Source organism: Zophobas morio, unplaced genomic scaffold (genome assembly GCF_036711695.1).
Source record: "Zophobas morio isolate AGI-343-1 ecotype UQ-CSIRO unplaced genomic scaffold, CSIRO_AGI_Zmor_V1 ptg000017l, whole genome shotgun sequence".
NCBI classification, from domain to species: domain Eukaryota; kingdom Metazoa; phylum Arthropoda; class Insecta; order Coleoptera; family Tenebrionidae; genus Zophobas; species Zophobas morio.
Genome location: NW_026972122.1, coordinates 15,524,893 through 15,544,162, shown reverse-complemented (window position 1 = coordinate 15,544,162; position 19,270 = coordinate 15,524,893). Strand labels below are relative to the sequence as shown.

General features: G+C 32.5%; 1 protein-coding gene across 2 annotated transcripts in view; it reads right to left on the bottom strand.

Moving 5' to 3' along the window:
• The window catches only part of LOC135129808 (pseudouridylate synthase RPUSD2-like), a 395,425-nt gene that overhangs the window by 347,959 nt on the left and 28,196 nt on the right, over nt 1-19,270 (bottom strand). The gene's annotated exons all lie outside the window — the stretch shown is intronic.

The following is a 19,270-nucleotide window of genomic DNA, read 5'->3' as shown; positions in this document are numbered from 1 at the left end:
TGTACTCTATATTGTACGTGTGACACCTTCTTCTACCTTTGATACGAGTCGTTTCTCTGACACTCGTCATCACTAAATCAGCAATGTTAGTGTCTTGTGACATTACGTTGGCACTATTGATAATAAAATCTATGCTGCTATGTATCGGTTTATGCATTTGATAGTTAAATTGTCAAATAGAAATTTTACATTATTAACGGACTCATTATTCAGAAACATTTTGAGATGACGATCAATTTTTTGGGGTTGATGAACAGATATATTTTGATTAAAAAATGCATATGCTGACAATAACTTCAAAACGTCAAGATTTCAAAGTATTCAGTTTTGCAATTCTTGATTTAATCAATGCAATAAATTGACCTAGTCATTAATATTTTTTCAGACGCCCCGTATAAGCAAATCTAAAAAATATTAATGCAGTGATAACTCACAAGTGCAGACTCATCATATTTTGTACATTTTAGATAGGATTTATTCGGCAAACTTTTGAGGTGATGTCATCAATTTTTTGGAGGGGACAAGTAACCATATTTTGAGTAAAAATTTATCATGCTTATCATAACTGTAAACCTTCTGCAAGATTTCAAAGCATTCGGTTTTGCAGATTCCAAATTAAATGTCAAAATGTTGTTTCCTAATTTTGATTTTTTCCAAAAATTTGGACGTTTCGGGTAAAATCTCAATTCGGAGTCATAAACTACATGTGTAAGACTATGTTGTTTGATAAAATTTAAAACCCATTTACTGTGTACAATTTTGAAGTAACGTCATCACATTACTAGTGGAGATGATTTGACAAATTTTGGTTAGCGTTTTACCATCAACATGATACTTATAACTAATATAAATACAAAATTTACACACGGAGAGATAGACGGACAGACAGACTCTATTAAAACTCATTTAGGGCTGAAATTAATTTCTTAAAAATATACAAGATGTTTCGTACGAAAATTACGTAGTATAGTCTAAATGTTTTTAAACTATATTTAAAGATTTGGACTTCTTATTTAAAAGATAAAAAGGAAATATCAGATACAAAAAAGTTCTTGTACAATAATTTTCCACAAATTTGCATTTTTACCTCCCGAGTGTAAGCTAAAGAAGTATTGTAATATAGTATTTCTGCCGACGTTTCGTAACCAAAATTTATCTGATCATCCCCACCCACAATGTGATGATTTCACCTAAAAATTTTACATAGTAAATATTTAAATTTTATAAAAAAAATGAATATTGTTTAACAACAATTTATAAAATAATTAACTTTGAAATTGCAAAAGCGAATGCTCTGAAATCTCGCCAACTTTTTAAGGTTATCGTAAGCGTGGTAGAACTTTAATCAAAATTGATCCATTTTTTCGAGTAATATTAGTAGTACACTGCTTGTTTACCTTTACTTTAACACTTCACACATATCTTTATTTTAACTTAACTTAACTCGGCCCCTATTTATCTATCATAAACTATTGTGCTGTATGCAGGGGCGAGGGAACTTTGGTGTAAATAACGCAAAATCAATGTTTAGATAAAAAAGTCGTATTTAAAAATTCCCAACTCAGCCATTTTTAGAATTTTGAATAAGGCTTTAATTATACCATCACGGTAAATGTATAAAAAGTATTATTCAATTGGGGCATCATTTACTTTATAACATTTTCGAGCTTATCCCTAAATAAGCTTTCTTCTGATACCAAATCCTTTGAAGTTGATCCTAATGGTTTTTCATGAAATATTGTTAGGCCGAAACCTGAACAAACATGGTATAAAAAAAAGTTTACTTAGCAACAAGTCCTGAAATGTTATAAAATACAGACTCATTCATCGACAAACAAAAAAAATTACCAATCTGCACAGTTTTACACTTAATTAACTTTCCAGCAATAACATGTTTAGATAATTTTACAAACATAATTATTATTCTTATTCGGGTGAAACTGAAATATCTGTTAAACGCGAGCATTTGGAGAACAAAAAATTGGTCTAAAGAGTTCAGACAGTACTTCCCTCGCTGTCGGACATGACGACTGCTTATGTTTTTTTTTTCTCGTTACATTTTTGCAAGGAGACGTATATTAGTTTGGATAGATGTAGTGTGATACTAAAAATAAAAGTACTGTATTCCCAAATTTTCGGGAAAATGAATTAGGTCGTCTTGAATATTGATTTATAATCAATAAAATAACGAAACAGTATACTCACGTATACCGCGTAGATTAGCAGATTCAAAATCATTTATGTATAAGCATTCTTAATTTAAGACAACAAGCGGTAACATTTGTTGAGATTGTACACGTGAGAGTTAAAGAGAGACACTACCAACAATACCGATGGTCACCCATACTTTTTTATTGCTTCGACTTCCGCTGGTTATATAAAACATTGTATTTTATTTTAATTTTTGATGGTGTAATTCACAATTGGTTGATTAAAACTTGTCTATACTACATACACGGAATCTAGTCACCGCAACAAAATAAATGCACGTGTGTAATGTTAAAGTAAACGTAAATAAGCGTTCTACGCCTATATTTCAAACGAATTTTTACTTTACAAAATTTTATGTCTATCAAATTGCGTTGGTGAAATGTAATACTAATAATAACAGTGTTGTATCTCCAAATTTTCGGGAAAATGGAGTGAACTATTCCTGATTTAACCAATAAAATATATTGACCTACAGACCACAAGTACCTACAGACTCATCATATTTTGTACATTTAGATAGGACATATTCAGCAAAATTTTGGGGTGACGTCATCAATTTTTTAGGGGGGATGAGCAAATACTTTTTGATTAAAAATTTACCATGTTGAAAATAACTGTGAAACATCTCCAAGATTTCAAAGCATTCGGTTTTGTACTTCCTGATTAAACAAATACAATAAATTCAAGCATTCATTAATTTTTTTGAGTCACCCTGTATATGCAAATACAAAAAATATGAATGGAATCATAAATCACAAGTATTGTCTCACCATACTTTGCACATTTAAGATAGGATTTGTTCAGCAAAATTTTGAGGTGACGTCATCAATTTTTTAGGGGAGGATGAGGAAATATATTTTGACTTAAAAATTTTCCATGCCTATAATAAGTGTAAAGCATCTCCAAAATTTCAAAGCATTCGGTTTTGTAGTTTTTGATTAAATCATCATTAAATTCACGCATTCATTCATTTTTTTGAGTCACCCTGTATATGCAAATCCAAAAAATATGAATGGAGTGATAAATCACAACTACAGACTCATCATATTTTGTACATTTTAGATAGGATTTATTCGGCAAACTTTTGAGGTGATGTCATCAATTTTTTTGGAGGGGACAAGTAAATATATTTTGAATACAAATTTATCATGCTTGTCATAACTGTAAATCATCTGCAAGATTTCAAAACATTCGCTATTGCCGATTCCAAATTAAATTGCAAAATCTTGTTTCATACTTTTCATTTTTTTTTTAAATCTGGACGTTTGGGGTAAAAACTCAATTCAGACTCATAAACTACATGTGTAGGACTATATTATTTTATACAATTTAAAACCCATTTACTATGTACAATTTTGAAGTGACGTCATCACATTATTGGTGGGGATGATTAGACAAATTTTGGTTAGCGTTTTACCTTCTACATGATATATAAATACAAAATTTCACTACAATCGGTCCAGTACTGGAGATTATCTGTCTAATAAAAATCCGGGACGGCAGACAGACGGACAGAGAGACAGACGGAAACGGGAGACATATTTCTTCGTCTTCTATGGGTCATGAATAGTCGAGAAAATGTAAAAGTAGAGAGTCGGCCGACGGACTCGATTACAATACTTCCTTTGCTTACGCTCGGGAAGTAAAAAAAACAAGTTCAACCCTGACGCTCAAATTTCTATGACGAGCGACTAGCCAATTTTGGAACAACAATTGAATAAATGAAGCTCCTAGACAATTTAAATCATATTCATTATTCGTTAAAACATTTCATGACTAATCATTAAGGATTTCTTCTATATTTTTCGTCATCAATTTTAATAACAAGTCGATGTTAACAACCATATGTCTGTCTATCCAATGTCTGCCGCCACGTTGCGCGGACCCTTAAATTAATATGGGGCTGGCGTATAATATTAAATCACAAGACGATTGATTATTTATAAGTCAGGCACATCATATACCAAGTTTCCGATGGCGTCACGTGCTTTCACTAATACCATATATTCCGTTGCATCATTTAGAAATGTATAGAGCAATCATGTTGATGCAGGAGTCTGCGTTACGGCGCCTAGCGCCACCCCAACGTCGCGACGATGTTGATTAGCTATTTAAGGGCACGTGTCGACACCACACCAATGCAAGGAGCAAAACACAGATATTGAACGTCAGCTGCACAAAAACATGCTGTGGTGTAGACGGAAAACTAGATTGGAATCTTAAACAGAATTGCCGTCGGTGGCTTAGGATATTTTTCCTTTTTTACTATTAAGGATTTCATCAATTAGAAAAATATTCCTGGTACACCCACGTACAAGCTGATTACGTCAAGTGGCAGACGGATTAATTGTTTGAAAAAGTGGTCACAAACACGTAAAACACGCAAACGGAAACAGCGTCATAAACCGTTCCCAGGTGTAACAAAATATTGTTTTCTGGAAAGTAAATGCTAGCAACAGTAGATCCATGAATAATTAGTGCATTTAGCTTGTTATTGGGAGTATTCTTAAGACATAGATGAGGTGTCTGTCGATACATACGTTACCGTATATCATCATACTATACAAACTAGACATTCGATTAAAGGAATAATCTAACAGAAAATTTTCAAAGATCGTTGTTTCATTTAGTAAAAAAGTTACATGGGCTAAGTATGATTTGAAAAAACGTAAGTGTCATTATAGTACGATTTTTCATTGGTGTATAATGTTCAAGTAATTTATAGAAGACATGCAGCATTTTAAAAATTAATACCATAGTATGCTGTTCTTGATTCGGTTTTATTTAACATACTCATTTGGTTTAGAAAAGGCTTTTGAGGTTTTGTGAGTGTAGATGTTTATAACTCAAATATAACCTATCTATGCAAGCACCGCTGCAAACAATCCTTATCTTGGAAGCTCAGTACAAAATTTTAATTATTATATTAAATCGTAAAATTTTATTGACAGTTCACTAGTATCAACCTTAGAAAAATAAATTACACTGTTTTTAGTATAATTCTTACAGCAAGGGATTTGTTCATCTCATTACGATACGCTTTTACGTGTCGTCATAGCCTCAATACGAACGCAAAATACAAAAAGATTATTAAACCTCAGGCAGACTTGCGATTTGTGTTACATGTTTAAAGCGAAATTTATCAAGAAATTTCAAGAAAATCTTGGACTCACATCATCATAATTTGTAGGAACAAACATATAAACAGGATGCATACAGTATAGCACCAAGAACAATAATGTTTTGAACGAGAAATTTTGTAATTGCTAGATCAACTTTGGTGTCTAATTATTAATGTCAAAGGAATATGTTATCATATATGAGAATTTGTAAAATTTGATTTTACTAGTCTTATTTTTTACGATATATTTAAAATGTCTCAAGATCTAATAACCAGATATAAGGGTATATGTCCGTCATAACTTTCAAGTGAGATTACTGAGCTAAATTTTATCGAATTTTTGATGATCAGACAAATTTGACCAGCTTTTACCAATATTCTTAAAGTGCACCTAAAATTTCACAGTAACATATTCAGCAATTTCGAAGAGTTTCTCTTTAATAAAATCGCCAACAAACAGATAACAAACAAACGGAAACCGGAGATCGATATTTTCGTATTTTACAAGCCGTGAAAGGTCAAAACATGAATTACAGATCCATCAAAATGACGTTATTACAGTACTTCCCAGCTTACACTAGGAAATTAAAAAATGTATACTTAATATAATCATATCATCAAGAATCCGTTTTACCTTACAGTGTACAGATACAGGGTATATTGTTGAAAAATGCTCCTCTGTACTACAAATGATATATAAAACGATTATTTGTAAAAAATCATGTCAAGTGAATATAGTGAACTGCTACTGCATTTTCATCAATTTTAAAGGTGAATTATATGGCAAAAAATACGTAAAATAATGATGGCATTTCCAAGACTATCAGCTTCAGCACTTAAGGAAATCAAGTATTTTTTAAGGTATTCAAGCATTTTTTTGCTGATAAAATGAAGGATGGTGAAAAATAGTTGTGACAATGTGGCAAATTTAAAAATTATGTGTGTTTAGTATTTTCTCGAAATAATCATACTTTGTTTTACTAGACCTGTTTCCTTATTTTTTTTGCTATATAATTGGCCATTAAAATTATGCAGCAATGCTCTGAATCAGCCTGTATACACCTTTTTTTCCAGGTAATTTTATACATATTTGTTCTCGTCCATTGAAAACCCAATATTTTTCTAATATTTAAGTATATCTAATACATTCGTATATCAATTTTCTCTACAAATATTATAGGCGTCTATATGACCAGCTGCACAACAGGTAGAGAAGACAATTTCTGGATTATTTTTACACATCCCATATGCCAGAAGAAAAATAAACCAGCATAATCATTCAGTTTCTTATGCATATAAACCCTAAAGGAGATGTTTCTTTTCAGTAATCACTTTCCTATGTGTTATTGACACTGAGATGGTTGTTTCAGTTCGTAGATAAAAAGTTATCCATAGTTTTAAGGACACAAATTATATTACCACTATTTCACAGAATATTCACTAATAGTTAAAATATAAAACAGCAGGATGAGCAGTTAGGCAAATTATCTAGAATAATTTCAAGTAAAATTTAAATATTTGTCGCAGGATGTACCCACTTGCAAAAGAGAGGTAATTATACAACCAAGGGTTGAATAAACGTTAGGACCGTATTCCAAATTCATTCCAGATATGCTGCGGGAAGTGCCGTTATCTAACTTTATTGTTTTGGGATTTCAGACAAAATTTACAGATACCATACCTGCAAATTAACCAAAGTTTGTTGTATGGAAGTAAATGCGATAAATAGCTTTGTACTTTGCTCATACATGTAACACACAAAACAACTTTGTGCACCTTGAGTCGGTACTAACCGAATCATATAAAATTTAACCGTGTCGTATTTCATGGTTTTAGTAGTTTCCACGTCGCAGCTGCGAAATAAAATTGTCTTTCAGCGAGATTATTACCACGACTGTTTATAAAAAGTGAAACAATTAATTTAAAACTTGGTTAAATGCGGTAGACAAAATAATCAGACAATTTTCGAGTGGAATTTCAATTTCAGTGGAATTAATTGAGCGGTATTATGGAGCTTCTATTCAATGAAAGCCATAGAACTCAATCAATTTTTACGGTATAACAATTAAATTAAATTTAATTGACTGGGTTTTATGTAGCTTTCCTAAAATTACCTCAAAATAATGAGCCTTTATATCAGTTAAATGAATAAAACAAATTCCAGTTTGACATAATTACGCAAATGAAATAATTAATTGAATATGGGTCCAAACAGGGAACGAAAAATGCATTTATCGGCAGACTGCATGTATTGCATACACATTTTATTATTAAAATAAAAGCTCATCTTTGTCTTTACAATTGGAGAACATCAATATCTAACATTAAAAGGTTAAAGATGCATCTTTTTCGCACAATACGAATCGACATTAAGATAAACATAGAAATTCGATTAAATTGGAGAAAACTTGCGTTACTGGTCGCTTGAGAAATACTTTAGTATTTCACAATTATTCTGACAAACAATGAAATATCTCTTTAGTCTTTTACATCTTTAAATAAGCCTACCAATTTCGTAGAAACAAACAAACAAACACATAATATTACTCTTGTAATAATTGTTATAGACGGCGTATTGCTTTTTCATATTTTTGAAATGGAAAATATATTGTAAAACTTTTAAGGAACCACTTTGAGAAATCAAATGGTGTATTATTTTTGCCTCCTTCATTTAATTCGAAATAAAAAACAAAATATGATAACTATAGCACTACACATTTACAACATGTATCTAAATATTAATAATAATATAATTTATTGCCCAACAGATCTTACAATCCAATAATACGACTATTTCCTAGTAAGGAAAACATATTTCAAATCTAATGCTAATATGTACTAGCAATAATAAGACTACATAAATGTACTAATAAGAATAAGAATAAGTCAATTTAAAAGATAATTGAATAGAAAAACTAAAAGCAAATAAAAAAGTAAATGTAAAGCACGTGTCCAAACACAAAATAATTGGCCAGAAAATTAATAATATAAGCAAAAACAAAGATGAAAACAAAACTTTTCTCGTAACCGCTGCAATTTTCGCAACAGAGCTGCAATATTAATTATATCGCACAAACTATTAGTTTCTACTTTATTTAATAATAGCAAAACAGATATAACGGGGAGCTCTTCTGCCTAAATTTGTCTGCGGTGTGGGACAATGAAAAGAAGTCGCATATCTGGACTTAATTCTAACCACATAGAAATTTAGTTTTGATACTGCATCACTACAATCCACACTATTCTTAATTAATTTAAACAAAAACGTTAAAAGTGATATAACTCTCCTGTTATTCAGTGAATCAAAATTAAACTTCTGTAATAACCGATTCTAAGGAAAACCTCTCCCTGCCATAATTTGTTTATTGTAGTACGGTAACCAAGTACAATATTCGAGATGGGACCGTACTAATGCACAGTAAAGTCCAATGGCTGACTCTAATTCTTTACAATTTCTTAATGTAAAGCCTAATAGTTTTATACATTTAATACTGATATAGTCCTCATGATGACTGAATGTGAACTTGTTGTCAAAAATTACGGATGAACAACGTGTTAAGTTAATACCGTTAATTGCATGGATATGTAAAGGAAATGTCATTTTTAAACATACTGTAAGAAACGATTAGACATTTATCTTTATTAACTGTTAAAATATTAGTTTTATTCAAATTGAAGAAAGTGTTTTTCTTTTGGTAACAGAAAACAATGGCATAATTTGAAATTCCACAAAATTTCTTAATACTTTGTAACAGCTATATTTTTTATTCAACAGTGTGTGCGGTTTGCCGCCTGTTTTCGAGATTGAGCTTACCATCATTGGGTAATGGCAACACTTTTTTGTAGACCCAACTCTAAAAAGAAGCAGAAAAGATAAGGGTCGCCAACAGTTTTATCGGAATAGTCATTCGAGTAACCCACCTTTCCGAGTTTTGCAAAAGCAATTATTCAGAATTCCAGGTCTTTGAGTGAATTTTCGAATACAGTGCCTTTCCAGAAGTGAAGAGCTGGATATAATTTTGCAAAATAGGTGCAGTCATTACTTTTGTTGATTTGCACGCGGTGGAATGCCGGATTTGGAAGGAAAGTATCCCTCGAATATCTTGAAGCCTACACACCATCCAAGGTAAAGCTAGAGATTTTTATTTTCCAAGGAATAACTATTCAAAATAATTTTCGTTTTTGTTCGTCGATATTTAAAATCATCCTTCTCGCAACTAATTACTGCTTGGAATAACAGGTTTTTTTGGAACATGCTTCGAACCCCAGGCAGCTGATTTTCCGAGTAGAGTGCTGTGCCGTTGAGTCCAGGTTAACATCCAAAAATTTCCCCCCTCACGAGAGGCCCATAAGGAGAGCAGTCTGAAGGAGGTCTCGATGTCGTAAAGTTGTTTTGATTTATTTAGAGGTCAGGGTAGCATAAGTGATCTTCTGTTTAGCTATTATTAGTTAAGTTAACTAAGGACGTCGGAAATTCTTAGTGTTAGGGTGAATCGGCAACCGGTAAATCATACGTGTTACATAAGGACATTTATTGTTTTTATTGAATTGGGAAACGCAAACAGCTGATTGCGAGTGACCGACTGTGAGAATAAGTAGATCTAGAGAACGATAGCGGAAAGAGTAGGTAGACCGTTAGGGTTACTAGGAACGTTTATTTGTTAGAATTTGGTTATTTATGTATTAGCAGCAACATATCTCTTTCCAATTATACATATCTTCATTTAATCTGTAGTACGTATTATTTGGTGGAAGTCCTTTGTGTTGGCCTTGAAGTCTCTGCTTTCGAATTTAGGTAGAAAAGGAGTAAAGGGTGACCCGACGTCTACGGTTATGATAAATTCGTGGCGTCCAGATAATTATTTTGAACCTCATTGTTGTAAACCCATTCCCACCTGACTGGGTCAGTCGGCCATAGCCTTATACGAGCCCTTTATAAAAGAATACGTCACAGATTTGCGGTATCGTAGTCAGGTTGGGGTTCTTGGTCTTGGATTTCTTGCTTGATGTTCTGCAGCTGCAGAACCGCAGGTTTAATATCCCCTGGTTGTTCTTCATCCCCTTCAGTTTCGTACATAATGGCGGTTTCCTCCTCCAACTGTTCCTCTAGGTTGTCCTCCACGTGATTATCAGGCAAAATGTGTTCATTTGAGTTGTCCTCTTGAACATACACGTGCACGGCGGCGTTACCTTCCATGGGGGCCGCGTACTCCGAGTCTTCCACAACCTCTTGCGCTTCCTCCGGAGTACCCTCCTCCATAGGGATCAGCGTAATCGTCTCCGGAATGGCCTCCAGGTGTCCATTCTCGTTTTTTCTAAACTGAAACTGGTATTTCTGCAAACTGCCTTCCTCACGACCTGAATCCCGAACAGTTCGTCTGACCCTTCGACGTTGAAAATATCAAATTGATCATTGGTTTCATCAGGTTGCTCAGCCACTTCTTCGGTGTAAGGAATGGGATCTTCCACTTCTAATTTAGGGTTTGACAGGGTATGTTTAAGTTCTCGAGCGTTATGTCGGTGTTTGAATCCAAAACCGAGAGATATCTCGTCGGGGAATCTCCTTCAGCAGTTGCATTTTTAAACATACTGTAAGAGACGATTAGACATTTATCTTTATTAACTGTTAAAACATTAGTTTTATACCAATTGAAGAAATTGTTTGAGTCTTGTGGTAACAGAAAACAATGGCATAATTTGAAATGCCACATAATACTTTGTAACAGCTATATTTTTTATTCAACAGTGTGTGCGGTTTGCCGCCTGTTTTCGAGATTGATCTTACCATCATCGGGTAATGGCAACACTTTTTTGTAGACCCAACTCTAAAAAGAAACAGAAAAGATAAGGGTCGCCAACAGTTTTATCGGAATAGTCATTCGAGTAACACACCTTTCCGAGTTTTGCAAAAGCAATTATTCAGAATTCCAGGTCTTTGAGTGAATTTTCGAATACAGTGCCTTTCCAGAAGTGAGGAGCTGGATATAATTTTGCAAAACAGGTGCAGTCATTTCTTTTGTTGATTTTCACGCGGTGGAATGCCGGATTTGGAAGGAAAGTATCCCTCGAATATCTTAAAGCCTACACACCATCCAAGGTAAAGCTAGAGATTTTTATTTTCCAAGGAATAACTATTCAAAATAATTTTCGTTTTTGTCCGTCGATATTTGAAATCATCCTTCTCGCAACTAATTACTGCTTGGAATAACAGGTTTTTTTGGAACGTGCTTCGAACCCCAGGCAGCTGATTTTCCGAGTAGAGTGCTGTGCGGTTGAGTCCAGATTAACATCCAAAAATTCCCCCCCTCACGAGAGGCCCATAAGGAGAGCAGTCTGAAGGAGGTCTAGATGTCGTAAAATTGTTTTGATTTATTTAGAGGTCAGGGTAGCATAAGTGATCTTCTGTTTAGCTATTATTAGTTAAATTAACTAAGAACGTCGGAAATTCTTACTGTTAGGGTGAATCGGCAACCGGTAAATCATACGTGTTACATAAGGACATTTATTTTTTTTATTGAATTGGGAAACGCAAACAGCTGATTGCGAGTGACCGACTGTGAGAATAAACAGATCTAGAGAACGATAGCGAAAAGAGTATGTAGATCGTTAGGGTTACTAGGAACGTTTATTTGTTAGAATTTGGTTATTTATGTATTAGCAGCAACATATCTCTTTCCAATTATACATATCTTCATTTAATCTGTAGTACGTATTATTTGATTGAAGTCCTTTGTGTTGGCCTTGAAGTCTCTGCTTTCGAATTTAGGTAGAAAAGAAGTAAAGGGTGACCCGACGTATAAGGTTATGATAAATTCGTGGCGTCCAGATAACAATAAAGGACCTAACGTAGATCCCTGTGGTATACCCGAAATAGCAGTATAATGGTATGAAGTGAAGCAAGTCTCGAACAACATAACTAAATTATCACAAAAATAAACAAGCTCAATTTTGAAACATCATGCGTACTCCAGGTATAGATGGGTGACCCTTACGTTCATGTACAAAAGCCCAGAAGTTTTTGGAATCATTACAGATCACATTCTGCATGTTATTAATGTATGCCTGGTAATCCAACCTAATTAAACGTTTAGCCTCTTTTCGTACAATTGTCATAATTTAACGGTGAAGGGTGCTTTCTGAATATTAGATGTAATCTATTCTTAAGTTTAATTATTTTCCGTAAATCCGCAGAGTACCATTTTGTATTATGAGTATTTAAAACTGAATTACATTGTCTCACATTTAAGAAACTTGAGAATTTGTTAATTAGCACAGTTTTGGCATCATTCGGTCCATCATGAAAATTTGGTACATTGAAATCACCAATAATAAGAATATTTGACGTCCTAAAGTTTATATTTTCAAGCAAGTCTATAAAAGACTCGAAATCAGCAACAGACAGGTCTGGGGGAATGTAGACGACGAATATATATATATATATATATATATTAGGGTGATTCAAAAAAAAAAAATAATTTTTTTTTTCGTGTCAAAGAGGTTCAAAAGTTTCTTTTCAACGTAAAAAAATACCAGTTAAAAGTTGAGCTCTTAATATTAATATTAAGACCGTCCGCATCGCGTTTTTCTATTTCCCATAAGAATAACATGGGAAAATTTTTGTTTGCACCTTCTGATTTTTATTGCTAGCCCGTCGTGTGTCGTGAAAAAAATTCAATCACATATTTTTATAGAGAATTGAACGCTCTACAAAAAGTGTCTCCTATGATTTTGCGAGAAACCTGACTATGATTTTTTAACCCACTGATGCTGAAAATGTTCGGAAAGAGTTTTACTGGCCTTATTATAGCATAAAATTATAAACAATTACTGTTTAAAAAACTAAATTTAAAATGTGTATAAATTTTTGTGGTGATTTATTCCAATAAGACCATCAAATTTATTGTAATGCATCAAAAACGTCAAAATTTGGATAAATTTAACTTTAGCCTAAAATAACTCTTCAACTATCAGGTTTCTCCCTAATATATATACATGTTTTTTGTAATTGTAGCACCCAAAACGTATGTTCGTTGCAATAGTAGCACCCGATTTTACAAAGTGGCACCCGACTTTGGGTGCCAGTTTGTTTTTAAATGGGAGTCGGCTCATTAGCGTCATCTGACATCGAAATGAAAAACTACGAAATTTCGTATTGGTGCCACTTTTACAATATATATTTCCGCTTATATTCCACTAGTTGGAAGGTGTACTCACCAGAGGGCGCCCTTGCATATACAGATTTACATACAGATATAATGGCACTACAAACTGGCACCACTATGTACTTGTATCAAACTAGCACCCGAAAACTGGCAACACTGCATTCATGGCATTTACAGAGTATTCGTATTCGCCGTGAAGTTTTTAGATAGTTCAGTTTTAATTGTGAAAAATGTATTCATAAAGTAAAATATTAGTTCGTCTAGGAATACAACAATTTAAAAATGGAAGAATACCTACTGTTCTATTTAATTTCGTGTTATCTTAAATATCAAATTTCTTTTAAAATACATTTTAGTTCTTAATTATAAGTACATATATGCCATAAGTAGCAAATTCTACGTTTTTGAAATACAGCCAATAACTTCTCAATCCTTTCAGAATTTCGAAGTTTACAATTAATCAGATTTAGTAGAAAATAGAAATAGAAAAACTTTACATTTTACAAATTTCATAACAATCCGATGACTTCTAAATATTTTGCAAGACATTTACAAAGGCAGAGAGAAAAGTTAAAGTAATATTTAATTTAGATAAACAAAATTGGAAAAGAAAAAAAATGTTATCTGTATTAAGATACAAAGCAAACTTCTAAAGCACACTTTGCGGAGAAAATAATTGGTTACGGTTTGAAAAAATTAATGGAAAAAGCAAATACTACCAATTTTAAAACTAAGATATTGGAAGAAATTGAAACTGATCTGGAAAGATGAAAATGACGAAGAAGAAAATACGGTAGAAACAAAACAAAACTGCGGACCGGAATTATTAGGTTTTTGAACTAGTGACTACCCGACCTGGACCGGAATTCAGGTTTTTGTGTGACAAAGGATATACAGTATATGTTACAAAAATTATCTAAAATTGTTTATACAAAACTTCACAATTTTAGTATGTATGTGTTTGTGAGGTGGTGAAAGATGACTTTATTTTAAGAATTTCACAAAAAGTGAATATATCGTTTTTGATACAATGAAAAAAAATGGTCGAAGGTTATTTCGGCAGAACTTTCCTGGCCGTTAAAGTATAGTCCGACAAATCCCCCTGCATTAAAAAAATATAAAATTGATGTTGGGATGTTAGTTTCGTGCACTGTTTGGAAGCAATAAGTAATGAGTAATTGTAATGCATTACTTTTCAAAAAATGTAATGAGTAATTGTAGCGAATTACATTTTTTGAGTAATTCAGCCACTTTTACAATCACTTTTACCCCAAATACTCAAACATATTGTTTTGTTTTTCTCTACGAATCGTTTACATGACCTGCTGGGATTATTACACCTAGTTCGTCCCCACAAACAGAAGATTAACTCAAGGAGTGAAAATCTAAAACGAGTTTGGCACAGAATTTGTTAAAAAACCAGGTAATCATAATATACATAAGCTCTTAATCATTTTAAGGCTGAGCTAAAACATATTCCAGCATAAGGAAATACATATAAACATCTGTCTAAGTTTTTGCCAAAAGTATACATTCGATTGTAATAAACTTCACACCGTTGAAATGAGCGTAAAAAACCCTACCCAGACTGCTTTTCCGTTTTTTAAATTTTGTTGTCAAAAAAAACTACAATGCGTTAAAATTGTGAAGAGCATGATATTATCTGGTTTTCGCTATTTGTGGATCAATTTTAAATTTTCAAAAAAAGTACATAGTAGAAATTGTATTAAAAAGTTCATTGCGCTTTACAGAAATAAAATATCTTAATAAATAATTTAGTAAACAGGGGCAGAATATATAAAATTTGTGGCCAAACAAACTTTAGCCATTTTTCTGGTCCACTCAAATCTATAACCAGTAACCGATAGAGTCCGTCCTTTTAAACCCCTCATTATACGCCCATGAAATTTTACGAGAGTGTCCACCCTCTAAGGCTCTCTAAATTTAATCTGTAAGTCACAACGCCAAGTAAGAGGCAATTAAAGACAGAGTTTTAAGTTTACATTATCTTGTAGCCCTCTTTTAAGTATTTAGGAACATATTTTTTATTAAAGATTAGTGAACTAATATTTACGATACATTTACACGTAGCCAATAAGATACTTTGAAATCTCCCACCAATGCAAATTTTTGTTTAAAAGTTGTTGCAGTTGGCATCGAACTTTTATTCGTAGCTAGAGTGAAATGAAATTAGACGCAAAAGAATCGGCTCTTCAATTTTTGGTAAAATATGTAACATGTTGCCCCACAACAATTCCATCTAGCGCCGCAATAGAAAGGATGTTTAGTGTTGGCGCGGATGTTTTTAACACAAACCGTCATGTTTTAGCTGACGAAAATTTTGAATATCAGTTATTATTGAATTTAAATTATGAATATAGTCCTCTTACGTGAAGTATTTACTGACGTGGATATGCAACAAATGCGTTAGTAAAATAAATCACTCACTGCCTTTTTCGTTCTAGCACGTTTGTTTCCTTTTGGACCCATACAACAAATATCTAAAATTGTATCTTCATCAAAGTTTTCAAAGTGCAAAAAGTATTTGCTAAAGTAATGAATTACTATTGTTAGTGGGTAATGAGTAATTGTTCCAATCACTGTGATAACCTCCACAAAGTAAAAACCAGCGGCGGAATTAAGATCCTGAACCCCCTGCATCGTAGATAACCCACAGGAAAAAATGTAGATATTCTCAGTTTCTCAGTACAAGTTTAACTTCGACTGCTTATGTAATTAGACAACTAACAAGTTCAGATTACAAGCATCAGCTGTTAAAAGAAAATTAAACTGATTTTTTCTTTTCAAACCAAGAGACAGGACTGATTAATTAATTAATCACATTCAGTTTTTTCCCAAAAACACTCATAAATTTGAAGAACATTTATCCTGCAAGATTATAAGATGATCGGCAAAGTTTGATTGACGATTACCATGCTTCCAATAAACTTAAGATATTTGCAAGATTTCACAGCATTCAGCTTTTACAATTTGGAAGTTAATTTGTAAAATATTGTTAGAAAATTTTGATTTTTTTTTCAAATATCTAGGTAAATCAAGGGTAAAGACTCAACACAGATTTATAAATCACACATGCAAGTGCATGTCATTTTATAAAATTTTAAAGTATTTATTCGGCAGAATTACATGATATGGCGTCATCATTTTTTGGGGAGGTCATAATAAGTAAATTTTGAGTAATCATTTATTAAGCTTTTTATAACCTTAAAACGTTTGCAAGTTTTCAGAGCATTCGGTTTTGTAATTTCAAAGTTAAATTGTAAAATACAATTTTTAATTTTTCACAAAAATGCGGATCTCTAGCGCAAAAGTTTACCACGGATTTTTAAATTACACATGTAGGAATATGTCTCTGCCTGCTGTCCCCATTTTTATTAGACAGATAATCTCCGAAAGTACTGGGCCAATTGTTGCCAAATTTTGTATTTACATTAGGAAATCATGTGGATGGTAAAATGCTAACCAAAATTTATCTAATCATCCCCACCACAATTGTGGGATGACGTCGTTTCAAAATTGTACATAGTAAATGGGTTTTAAATTGTATTAAATGACAATGGTTTATGACTCCGTGCTGAGTTTTTATCCAAAACGTCCAAATTTTTGGAAAAAAAATTACAATTATTATAAAACAACATTTTGCAATTTAATTTTGAATTTGCAAAACCGAATGCTTTGAAATCTTGCAGATGTTTTAAAGTTGTGATAAGCATAAGAAACTTTTAATCAAAATACACTTGCTTATCCCCTCCCCAAAAAATTGATGACGTCTGCTCAAAATTTTGTTGAATAAATTCTGTCTAAATGTCCAAATATAATGAGTCTATACTTGTGATTTATCATTCCATTAATATTTTTTGGATTTGCGGATACAGGGTGACTCAAAAAAATTAATGAATGCATGAATTTATTTTATTGATTTAGTCAGGAACTGTTAAACCCAATGCTTTGAAATCTTGGAGATGTTTTAAAGTTATCAATAGCATGATAATTTTTTTTTAAATGTTTTTGCTCATCACCTCTAAAAAATTTATGACGTCACCTCAAAATATTGTTGAATAAATTCTGTCTTAGATGTGCAAAATATGATAGGTCTATACTTGTGATTTATCACTGCATGAATATTTTTTAGATTTGCTAATGCGGGGTGTCTCAAAAAATTAATGAATGAGTCATTTTATTTTACTGATTAAATCAGGAACGGCTCACTCCATTTTCTCTGAAAATTTTGGGAATTCAATACAGTTTTTTTAGTATTACATTGCACCAATCCAAATTGATATAGGTCTCGTTGTTTTTTCTTGCACTGGTAATACGCTGTGACAACTTTTCTTTAGTGATGTGACTATTATTATTTATGTTGATGACTTCATTACAAATTTTTATTGGTCAAATTAAGAACCAGTCATCCCATTTCCTCGAAAATTTGAAAAATATGTCTTTATAATAATAATGTTAAAATAAGAATTATACGGCGTGTTATTGAAAGGTACGTACAAAATAAAATCGGCAATTGGTCTCGACGTATGGGTGCTAAAAATTAAAAACAGTTCAGGTAAATGTGTTAAAATTATTAAAATTTATGTCCAAATTCTTTGTACGCCTCTGATAAAAAGATCATCTTTCGCTTCTACAGCAACATTTAGTCTTGATAAAAGTTTTATTGTTACAGTTGCTAGGATTTACTAAACTAAATTAATTTTACAGATTTATCCTTCAGTAGCGTCTAAAAAGGTTGGACAAGGGTTAATTTTCCCCTTATAATTTTGATAACACAAAGTAAATTTTTCAGGCTTCTTAGACTTCGCAAAGAACTGTCAATTTTGTTGTACGTACCTTTTAATAACACCCTGTATTATACGATCAGAACATTTTGTTCGATTGTGGTTTAAATAATAAATTTAGCCTTTGTTTTGAAAAGATAAACACATTCAGAGCAAACTAATTTCTATGTGACATTTTCTCGATGTATAAACATAAATAAACACTTCACCATCAGATTGCTATTGCCTAGTGTTGGTGGACAAGTGTTATTAGAGATGGATTATTTTAAGTTCAATATGGTGCGTCATCAGAATCTAACAGACTGTCAGTCAGTAGCGTAACATGCACACTTCAGAAAGGGGTGGTTTTTAACTTTATTTTTTGAAGTCGCAAACAATAACACGTGGAAACATAAACTTAAGTGAACTGGTTAACACACTAGCACGAATGCGGATGAATTGATTAGGCACTAATCTGAATAAAAAAAGTTCACTATGACAGAGAAGCGATGACGGACGCCTCTGAGGGTGCGCCCATTCGAATATGCTCGATTTCATTGTACTTCAGGAGCGAGGGACGTTGTGTCGAAAAAATTTTTGACAATTTTTTTATAGGATTTTAAATGTCTTTCCTTTTGAAGTCATGCTTAAAATTAAAACTATACTGAATTAAAAAAACTAGAGCTACAGAGGCTGTTTTACACAACCCTGTTTCTCATATTATTTTTCGCATTTTAATTAAGATTTGCTTATCAAATTTTTATGCCAGTATTAGACAATTGTCAACAATAGTCTCTTACGGTATTTTAATTTTCAATACTAATAATAACAATATTCGCGCAAATTCCCTCTTAGTTTATGCTGCCAAAATATACTAAATTTACGATAAGTGGGTACGAAACATCTAAGGTGTTGTAATATGTTTGTTTAGAAGAACATAAAAAAGTGGCAACAACGCAAGGTGCCACAAAAGCGTTGATTGTCTCAATTTA